Below are 9,125 nucleotides of genomic sequence, written 5' to 3' on the forward strand. Positions count from 1 at the left end.
TGAATCCATGTCTCCTCCTGGTAGAGGCATTATGGCCAAAGTTGTACTTGAGTTTGTCCCCATTTATTCTATGTCTACTTTCATCCTTCCTAAAACCACCGTTAAGAGAGTTACTAGCATAACAAGAGATTTTTGGTGGGGTAAATTAGGGCCAAAAAAAAGGTTGTTATCTGACTGGGTTGAGGGGTTTATGTAAAACAAAAAAAAAGGTGGTAATGGTCCTAAAAAACTTGATCTTATGAACTTATCTTTGATTGCCAAGAATGGGTTTGTGTAACAGCCATATTGAAACTGGGGAGCACTCTCTTATGTACTGTAGCTTTGCCAAAGTTGTTTGGGCCCATTGCTCTATTAATCTTGAAATGCTATGTAATGGTCTTAACAATTTATCTGATTGGTGCAATAGCTGGTTTACTAGCAGAATTCCTCCATCTCAATGGGGTCTTGGGCTAGCCTGTGCGCTACCATTTGCTGGTTTGTTTGGAAAGAACGATGCGACTCAGTTTTCAGAAATATTAAACCTTTCCCTAGATTCATAGGATCCCATATTCTTAGTCATTTGCAGATGAACATTCATCACCTGCAAGGAGCCAATACTGGTATTGATACAAGGAGTAATGAAGCAGGGAATCAAACCTCAAACCAGAATATAACCTTTGCCTATAAAGCTGTCTATAATTCTGTTGCGGAGCTTACAGGGATTGGTGTTTGCATATTAGGTCCAACAGGAGATACCATCGGCAGGAAAACCAGAGGATGCAGGACTCACAGCAAGGAAGAAGGGGACTGCTTAGCTGCTCAGGATGCTCTGGATTGGGCGTCTCAACTCAATTTCAGAGCCTTCAACTTAGTGGGTAAAAACAAAAAGCTCATCAAAGCACTGCAAGGAGGCAATAGAAACACAGGCTGGAGAACTAATGAAATGATAGACAATTTAATTTTGAAATTAAACTCTTTTGAACAAGTTATATGTAAGCACTTAAAGCATGGTAGCTCTTCTGATCTACCTACGAAAACTATGTCTAGTCGAGGCGAGATCCCAAAGTCCTCATGTGTGGGAGGCAGCTACTCTTACTTCCTTTTGTTAGTTAACTCTTTTTATCTATTAAAAAAAAACACACACCCCAGCTACTCTTACTTCCTGGAATGAAGCTTTGGGGTGATATTTCAATGCCAATTCGATTCTCGTCTAAGCATATTATTACAAACTCTTGTTAGTACATTTTTGCAAATAGAATCACCAAACACCTGTTTCTAACCTTAGGTTACATACTCAACACACATTTGAAGTATTGAATTTCGTGTTTAATGTGCCTGGTATTAGTAGTGAACTTATGGGTTTAGTGTTGCACCTGGAATGAAGCTTTGCGTCTAAGCATATTGTTGCAAACTCTTGTTAGTACGTTTTTCTGGTCTATGTGAATAGCTAGCTTCACTTTGTGTTTTTCGATAAAGATTGAAGCGTTGAGTATTTCTAATTGGGAGATAAAAAGACTAATATGGAAACTTGATGTTTTAATTCCTTTAAGCTATTATAGTTGAAAGAATTTCATGCGTCTAAGAGCGACTGCAATGGTACGACTAAACTCAAAGATCAAAGACCAAAAAAAAAAGACTAAATATGAGTTTAATCTGTACTGTGACGTTATGGGGAGAAGACCAAATTTGGTCGCGCGTAAAATTAATCACCGCACGAAAACGGGCGTAAATTTGGTGTACGCTTGAATGGGGCGTAAAATTGGTTTATGCCCGAAATTTGAATGGGGCGGATGGTTTGGTGTCCGCCTGATGAGTAAGTGAACGGGCGGATGGTTGGATGTCCGCCTGATGAATTTCATTTTGAATGGGGCGGATGGTTTGGTGTCCGCCTGACGAAATGTGAACGGACGGATGATTGGGTGTCCGCCTGATGAATTTCATTTTGAATGGGGCGGATGGTTTGGTGCCCGCCTGATGAGTAAGTGAACGGGCGGATGGTTGGGTGTCCGCCCAGCAACAAGCGTACTTTAAATTTACGCCCGACTATATTAGGATTTGGTATTTGGTCGCGACCATATTTGGTTATACTCGGCCACTGTGGATGCTCTAAAGAGGAAGTTTTTACTTATGCATTGTGTTCACCCGAGTCTTAACGTTCGTGTCTTTTAATTTATTCCAGAAACGCAAGAGAGATAAATCTATGGAGACTTCCAGTTTGAGAGGGGCTAAGAAAATGTCTGATTGCAGTGACCTTATGTTAAACCAAGATCCTGGTGTAGACACCGCCAATGATGTTGACTTTGATGGTTCTCCAATGCTGCAAGGGAACGACATTCCTGGCAACCTTTTGGTAGATGAAGATTGCACAAATGAAGAATACCCAGTTACTGTAGAAGCAGAGTCAGGGGATTCTTCTCTTCCACTAATGATTACTCTTGAAGATGTAGACGACTCTAGATTATATAATATTGTGAATGGAATCATGGAGCATGTTAATGAGGAAGACCCCAAAGCGGGGAAAAACAAGAGGCCTGTGAAGAATAAAGCGAAGGAAGAGAGGTCAGTTTGTTATATCTTCTTCACTGGAAATAAAAATAATTAGTCCCAACTTTTAGCAAGTCTGACATTCAAACTCCATGCACAGGGAACTTCAAGTTAGCGCGGCAGAGCAAAGACTACTTGAGAAAGACATACCTAGGACTGCCGATGAATTTGAGAAATTTGTGAGAAGCTCACCTAATAGTAGCTTTGTCTGGATAAAGTACATGGCCTTTCTGGTTTTTCTGTCTGACATTGGAAAAGCCCGCTCAATTGCTGAAAGGTGTGTTTGTCTGAACATGAATTCTATGCTGTTCACCTATTTTTGGATTTTGGAGCTTTATATTCTGATCTTTATACGCATGCCTACAATACTTTTTTGTCTTGTTATTTACTGTCCTCACTAGTACTGATGACTGCCTTTAACTTTTTATCGTGAAAAGAGCTTTGAGAACGATAAACACCCGGGAAGAGGCTGAAAAGTTGAATGTTTGGGTGGCCTATATTAATCTGGAAAACGAATATGTAATCCTCGTGAGGTAAGAAAGATGAACTGCTTTAGTCTACTTGTTTAACTTCATAACATCTATGGTTTCTTAATGTGTTCTATTTTGATGATAATCTTTCAGGAGGCTGTGACAGAGACCTTTCAAAGAGCTCTACAGTATTGTGATCCTAAAAAGGTTCATTTGGCATTGTTAGGGATGTACGAAAGGACTGGACAGCACAAATTAGCAAATGACCTTCTTGATCAAATGTCTAAGAAGTTCAAACACTCTTGCAAGGTATATTCTAGAGATATTACTGTGTTATCTGTTTCCTAGAATGTGAATGATCTTTCGAAGGTTTAAACATGTTATGGGTTTGTAGGTCTGGTTAAGGCGAGTACAAAACATACTTAAGCAAGGAAAGGATGGAATCCAAGAAATAGTCAAGCGTGCACTTCTTTGTATCCCCCACCATAAACATATTAAGTTCATCTCTCAAAGTGCGATTCTCGAGTTTAAGTGTGGTGTGCCGGATAGAGGTCGATCCATGTTTGAGGGAATGCTGCGAGAATACCCCAAAAGAACAGACTTGTGGAGTGTCTATCTAGATCAAGTAAGTCCTTGTTCTATTATTTATTGTATATTTAAGTATACTCTCGTTGGAGGGTGAAGCTCATATTTATCTACTGCTATCACCTGTACATATGTACCCTACATTCTACCCCTTAATAGATAGAATTTAATCCCTATTGAATTTAAGTTCGAGACCAAATTTACTATTTAGTAATAATTCAGCGAATCCAAATCTTAGACGAAATTCCTGCAGCCCTAACTTGTCAAGAAAAGTCCTGGAACATCCAGCTAAATTGATTTCGGCAGGGATGATCATTACACAGCTTTATGGCAGTTCTGCTTCAGAAAATTCTTGATTGAGAGAGCTGAAATATATCTTATCCTACATAGATTTATATATTTTTGCTGATTTGTGCAAGGATTTTCTGTCATAAAAATGATAAAATAGGAATTTTTATTAAAGTACGAACATATATGATAAAGATGGTATGAATATTGTTAATTGAGAAGCCTATGACGATGTTATCCAATTAGTTGAGAGTAGTGGAACTGAGAGTCTGAGACCCTGTTCGCAGGGAGAACCCCTTGGGGAAACTGCATTCATATGACAATAGTGGATCTAACTGAGGCGTTATGTTACTTTTCTTGTGGATCTAGATGCTGATTTATAAGGTCCTCACATATTCCAATTTCATCACGAACAGGAGATTCGACTTGGGGATGTGGATCTGATTCGTGCATTGTTTGAGAGAGCAACAAGTCTAAGTCTTCCAGCCAAAAAGATGAAGGTGTGCATTATGAAATCCTACTCGTTTGATTATTAGTTTCTGCTCGCTTTTGGTTTTGATATTTATGGTCACATTTCCTTGCAGTTTTTATTTAAGAAGTATCTTGACTATGAAAAATCTTGTGGCGACAAAGAAAAGGTTGAATTTGTGAAGGTGAAGGCTATGGAATTCGTGAATAGTTCAGGGCCTTGAAGGGTTCTTATCAGCAACCTTTTCTTAGTAAGTTTCAAAGAATCACTCTTCAGAAGAATTTGGAATCCAAAGTTTTGCAGCATATAAATGCTGATATTAGAATAGTTGCTATATGTATATTCCTCCTTACTGGGGGGTTGATAAAGGTCAAGTGAGGAAGTTGTAATCATGAGCATAATGTCATTCACCTAGAGTTGAAAGGAAATTTTGTTTTCCCCTGAAAAACCGTCAGAATTTCATTAAAACAAGAAACCTGGCAAAAATTCTTTTTCTGAACCTGTACAGAACTTAAGGTGAGCCAAAATGTTGTAGGGTCATCACAGGATTCTAACCATTCCTAAACTGGGAGAATTTATCAGGTTCTTTAGTTTGTCCCAGTGAAGGATATGAAATGAAAAAAGAAAAATGTCACTCTCCACCCAATTTCCGGTGCCTGTGACTCAGTTGGTTGTACTAGCAAGTGCCCAGTATTTGAAAATCTAAAACAGATTTTGAAAAAACAATATTTAGCAAAACAAAAAGTAAAATAATATAAGAAAGCCTTATCCCGACTGTCTGACTAATATTAATTGTAAGTTTGTAACACACACCAAGAATCTGTGCACACCTGCTTCTGCACTGCACTCATGTCAGTGAAATCTGAAATGAATCAATTGGGTTGTGGCCCTACTTATAACTCTAAGTTGAAGCCTGGAATCATGAAAGAGGGAAAAATCTGGGAAGCCAACTCTTTTGTTTGCAATTTGCTGGACAGTGTGGACGGAAAGAAATCAAAGGGTAATGGCAAATAGAATGGAGATAAAGCTGAGATAAACCTTAAGAGGCTCTCATATTTCTATGGGGTTCCATCCCACGGTGGTTTCGTCACATTCTTTTCGGGAGAAGTGACACATTGAGCTGAGATATAGCTGCTGGTTGTATATGTCTTATACTTTTTCTTTTTCTTTTTCCAGGAACTAGTGACTTGTACTGAAGGAGATAGATTATACCAAACCGAGATTAAGTGTGTTCAAGCTTATGGCTAAAAACCAGAAACATAAACAGATGACAAAAGTTTCTTTATTTCAAAATTGTATTAGAATCAAAAAAGAATCATAACAATCAAAACAGGAAACCTTCCCACTTCTTTGGTAGCTTACAGAGGTTATTCCATATGGGAATCACAAAACCAAGGAAGGTTCTTGGTGATAGAAGCAGTTACGGCAGCTTTTGAATCAGATTTATGAAATCTCCATCGCTAGCTCTTGCAATGAATCCCGCATCTCCTTGCATCACAGCAGAGGAGGATTTCTGGAGCACAAGAAAGACATTCAACAACTTTGACAGATTGGACTTTTCTGCATTTCAGCCCAAAAAATCTCAAAATTTGTAGATCATAGGAGGGAGGAGTTCCACGCTGTGCCCTTTAGTCTGACTTCACAATCAGCGGTGAAATGATGAATTCTTTGCTTTGCAGCCTCCACATCAAGAACAGACCCATCAAACACCAATCTGTTGAACCGCAACTCTTTCATAGTTATCAAAACAGCTATCATGCATATTTCCTGAGTTACTTGACTTTTACGCATAGCCAACACCTTGAAGTTAGTTCACTGAAGTTACAATACCACAGGATGTGCTGTGCTCTAGGTTCTCTTCAGAATTTTTGCAGAACCAACACCTTGAAGTAAGCTGAAATCCTTTTGTCTTCGTTTTTTTCATATGTAGAGCACATTCCTCTTACTATTTCCCAAGCATTTGAAATAGACGGATGCGCACAAGGTTTCCAGATATGCTTGGCCCATTTTTCAACTGGATATTTTGTCCTTCGAGTTGAACAACTGAAGCTACAGAGAAGGAACCTGTAATTGAGCCACTTCAAATGAGCTTATCCACGCCTCCGTCAATGGAGAGATAAATAAAGCCAACAACTCTATGCCATTCTCCATTATGATCAAGTCAGAAACATTCAGCTTAGGATACTGTAAGTTATAAGCATTTTCAGGAAAAGATTTCTCAAAACGTAGAAGCACTCACTCCTTGTAAGATACTTGACCTGCCTATGAAGCATTCCTGGTCGAAAGCTGCTTACCTTCCAAAATGTCTGAAACAACGAGCAGCAGGAATCAGTTTCCAAGAGAGGAATTCAACTTAACAAATAGAAAAAATCTAAAAACTTACCCCCTCACCTTCATATATCAGGTGAACCCCATACCTCTCGCATGCTAAGAGAGCGCTCTACCATCTGAGCTACATCCCCGAAGTTGGTATTTATGGAAAATGCGAGTCTTTCAATGAAGGGAAACACAGTTACAAACACGAGATGGAAAAAATGAGAACCAAAAATAAAATAAAATGTGAACCCTCTGAACCATTATATGTAATACCAGGGACGGAGTTGTTAAGGGTCTAGTGGGGATAGTTGTCCCCACAAGATTTTGTGATGTGAAAACTACAACCACACCCATTTTTCAGATTTTGGACACTGTGAAACTCATGTCCAGAAAAATTCAGGCGCGCACCCATTTTCTAAGAAAAAATATCTCCCAAACCCATAATTTCTGAAATTATGTTTGGGTCTTTCTTCTTCTTCTTCTCCGATCCATAACTACATAAACCAAAACTCTCTTATACGATCTTCTTTCTCTCTGCTTTTGTCTCGGTTCTTCTTTGTGAAAATCTGTTGATTAAAATCAACAAAGCAACGATGAGATTACTTTTTTAGAACAAACTATACCATTCTTCAATTTCTATTCTCGGAGGAAGAAGAAATCTAATACTTGGGTAATTATTTCACTCTTTATTGTTCTCTATATCTTATGGTTTTGCTACTACAATGATTTTGAATGATTTCTGATCTCCCATGTATCACATAGTTAACACGATCTAGTTCTCCATAATCACTAGTTGATTTTATGAAATGAATTAGGGATACGACACAGAGAGTGTATTTTAGTTGGGGAAAAATTTGATATACTAAGAAATTAGGAAACCATATCTAGTAAATGGGACTGTTAGTAATTGGTAGTGAGACTGACTGACTGGATATCCAGAAGCCTCTTTGATGTTTTGGTAAATATTCGTAGTTTTTTTTTTCTCTTTCGTTTTAGTTGTGCACTGTAACTGTTTGTGAATTCGTTTAAGAGAAGACAAATGGCATTTGATTTCATCACATAGTCATGGAAGTAATATATGGAGTTCCACATTTGCAACTTGGTCTTGTTGTTTATGTTGGATCTTGCACTAAAATATAAGAAATAGATATTTGAACCATTGCTCTGCCTCTTTTTGATCTGTTAACGTACTATGTAATCTACCAAGTTTAGTTCGTTTGTAGTGATTTTATTTTGTTAGTGTTATTATGTTACAATCGACTACGTGATCTATTTTCCGTAGTATGTGGAGTTGGAAACAAGGGAAATGCGGAAGTTGATGGTTGGTTGTTGCAAAGTTTGCATATCTGGAAGTTGACTTGGGAAAGTGCTCGAGTCAGAAAGCTACTAAGCTATGCCAAGTGGTGGCTGTTGTTAACAAGTTTGATGATGAGGCTTATAATGGGGTTGGACATACAATTGTTTAATTTTACTCCAAATGCAGTCGAGAAATTTGGTGCCTTTTGAAAACCTGTTGTAGCAATGCTTAAAGCTGCATTCCGTCCAGAGTAAAGTTATGGAAATTATACACTTACGGCATGTGGACTTAATACAATCTTACAATTATTAATGATATTTGTATGTAATTATCTTTGTCACTACCTAATTGATGACAATTATATACCTACTGCATGTGGATAAGTACTAAACTACTTATGAGTTTGAGAAGTTGGTGTTGTTGGTTGGAAAGCTACAAATATGTATTGGTGTTGGTGTTTTTCATAATGGTTGAATAATCTGTTATGCAGCTATGAAAACGGTTGCATAACCTGTTATGCATCTACAGATTTTGTTGCATAACTTGTTATGCAATCCCGAAAATGGTTGCATAACACGTTATGCATCAACATTTTTACTAGTATCGAGACCTAAAAAAGAAAAAACAAAGACTGCATAACATGTCATGTACCTACAATAATATCTGCATAACATGTTATGCCGTCGTGAAAATGGATGCATAACCTGTTATGCATCCGAAAATATGGCTGCATAATGCATTATGCATCGAGAAAATTGTTTCATAATCTTTTATGCATCGAGAAAATAAATGCGTAACCTTATATGCATCCGTAAATATAGATGCATAATGCATTATGCATCAATTTTTGATGTACGCACTAAAATCAACCAAAACAATGGCTACATAACTTGTTATACATGCATAATGTGTTATGCAGTCGAGAAAATGGTTGCATAATTCGTTATGCGTCTGCAGAATGTGTTATGCATCGTTTTTGGTGACTGCATAATGGTTAAGCATCAAGTTTTCAAAAAATTTCCCTAAAATGAGGATCACTTCCGATTTTTTCGTTAAAAACAAAAATTTGATATTCTTGTTTGTACTCGTTGCGTAGCTCTTTTAAAAAGATTTCCAACGATATAAAATTTGTAAAATTCCAAGGCGCGTATTTTTAGATACATTATGTCCAAGTTGC

General features: G+C 37.7%; 1 non-coding gene across 1 annotated transcript; it reads left to right on the forward strand.

Annotated features, from left to right (window-relative positions):
* Nucleotides 1-3,875: 3,875 nt before the first annotated feature.
* LOC113354779 lies at nt 3,876-3,965 on the forward strand. Its single transcript, XR_003361997.1, has one exon. It is a non-coding gene; the product is annotated as a small nucleolar RNA Z223 (small nucleolar RNA).
* The last annotated feature ends 5,160 nt before the right edge of the window (nt 3,966-9,125 follow it).

The sequence above is a fragment of the Papaver somniferum genome, chromosome 2, assembly GCF_003573695.1.
Source record: "Papaver somniferum cultivar HN1 chromosome 2, ASM357369v1, whole genome shotgun sequence".
Taxonomy (NCBI): domain Eukaryota; kingdom Viridiplantae; phylum Streptophyta; class Magnoliopsida; order Ranunculales; family Papaveraceae; genus Papaver; species Papaver somniferum.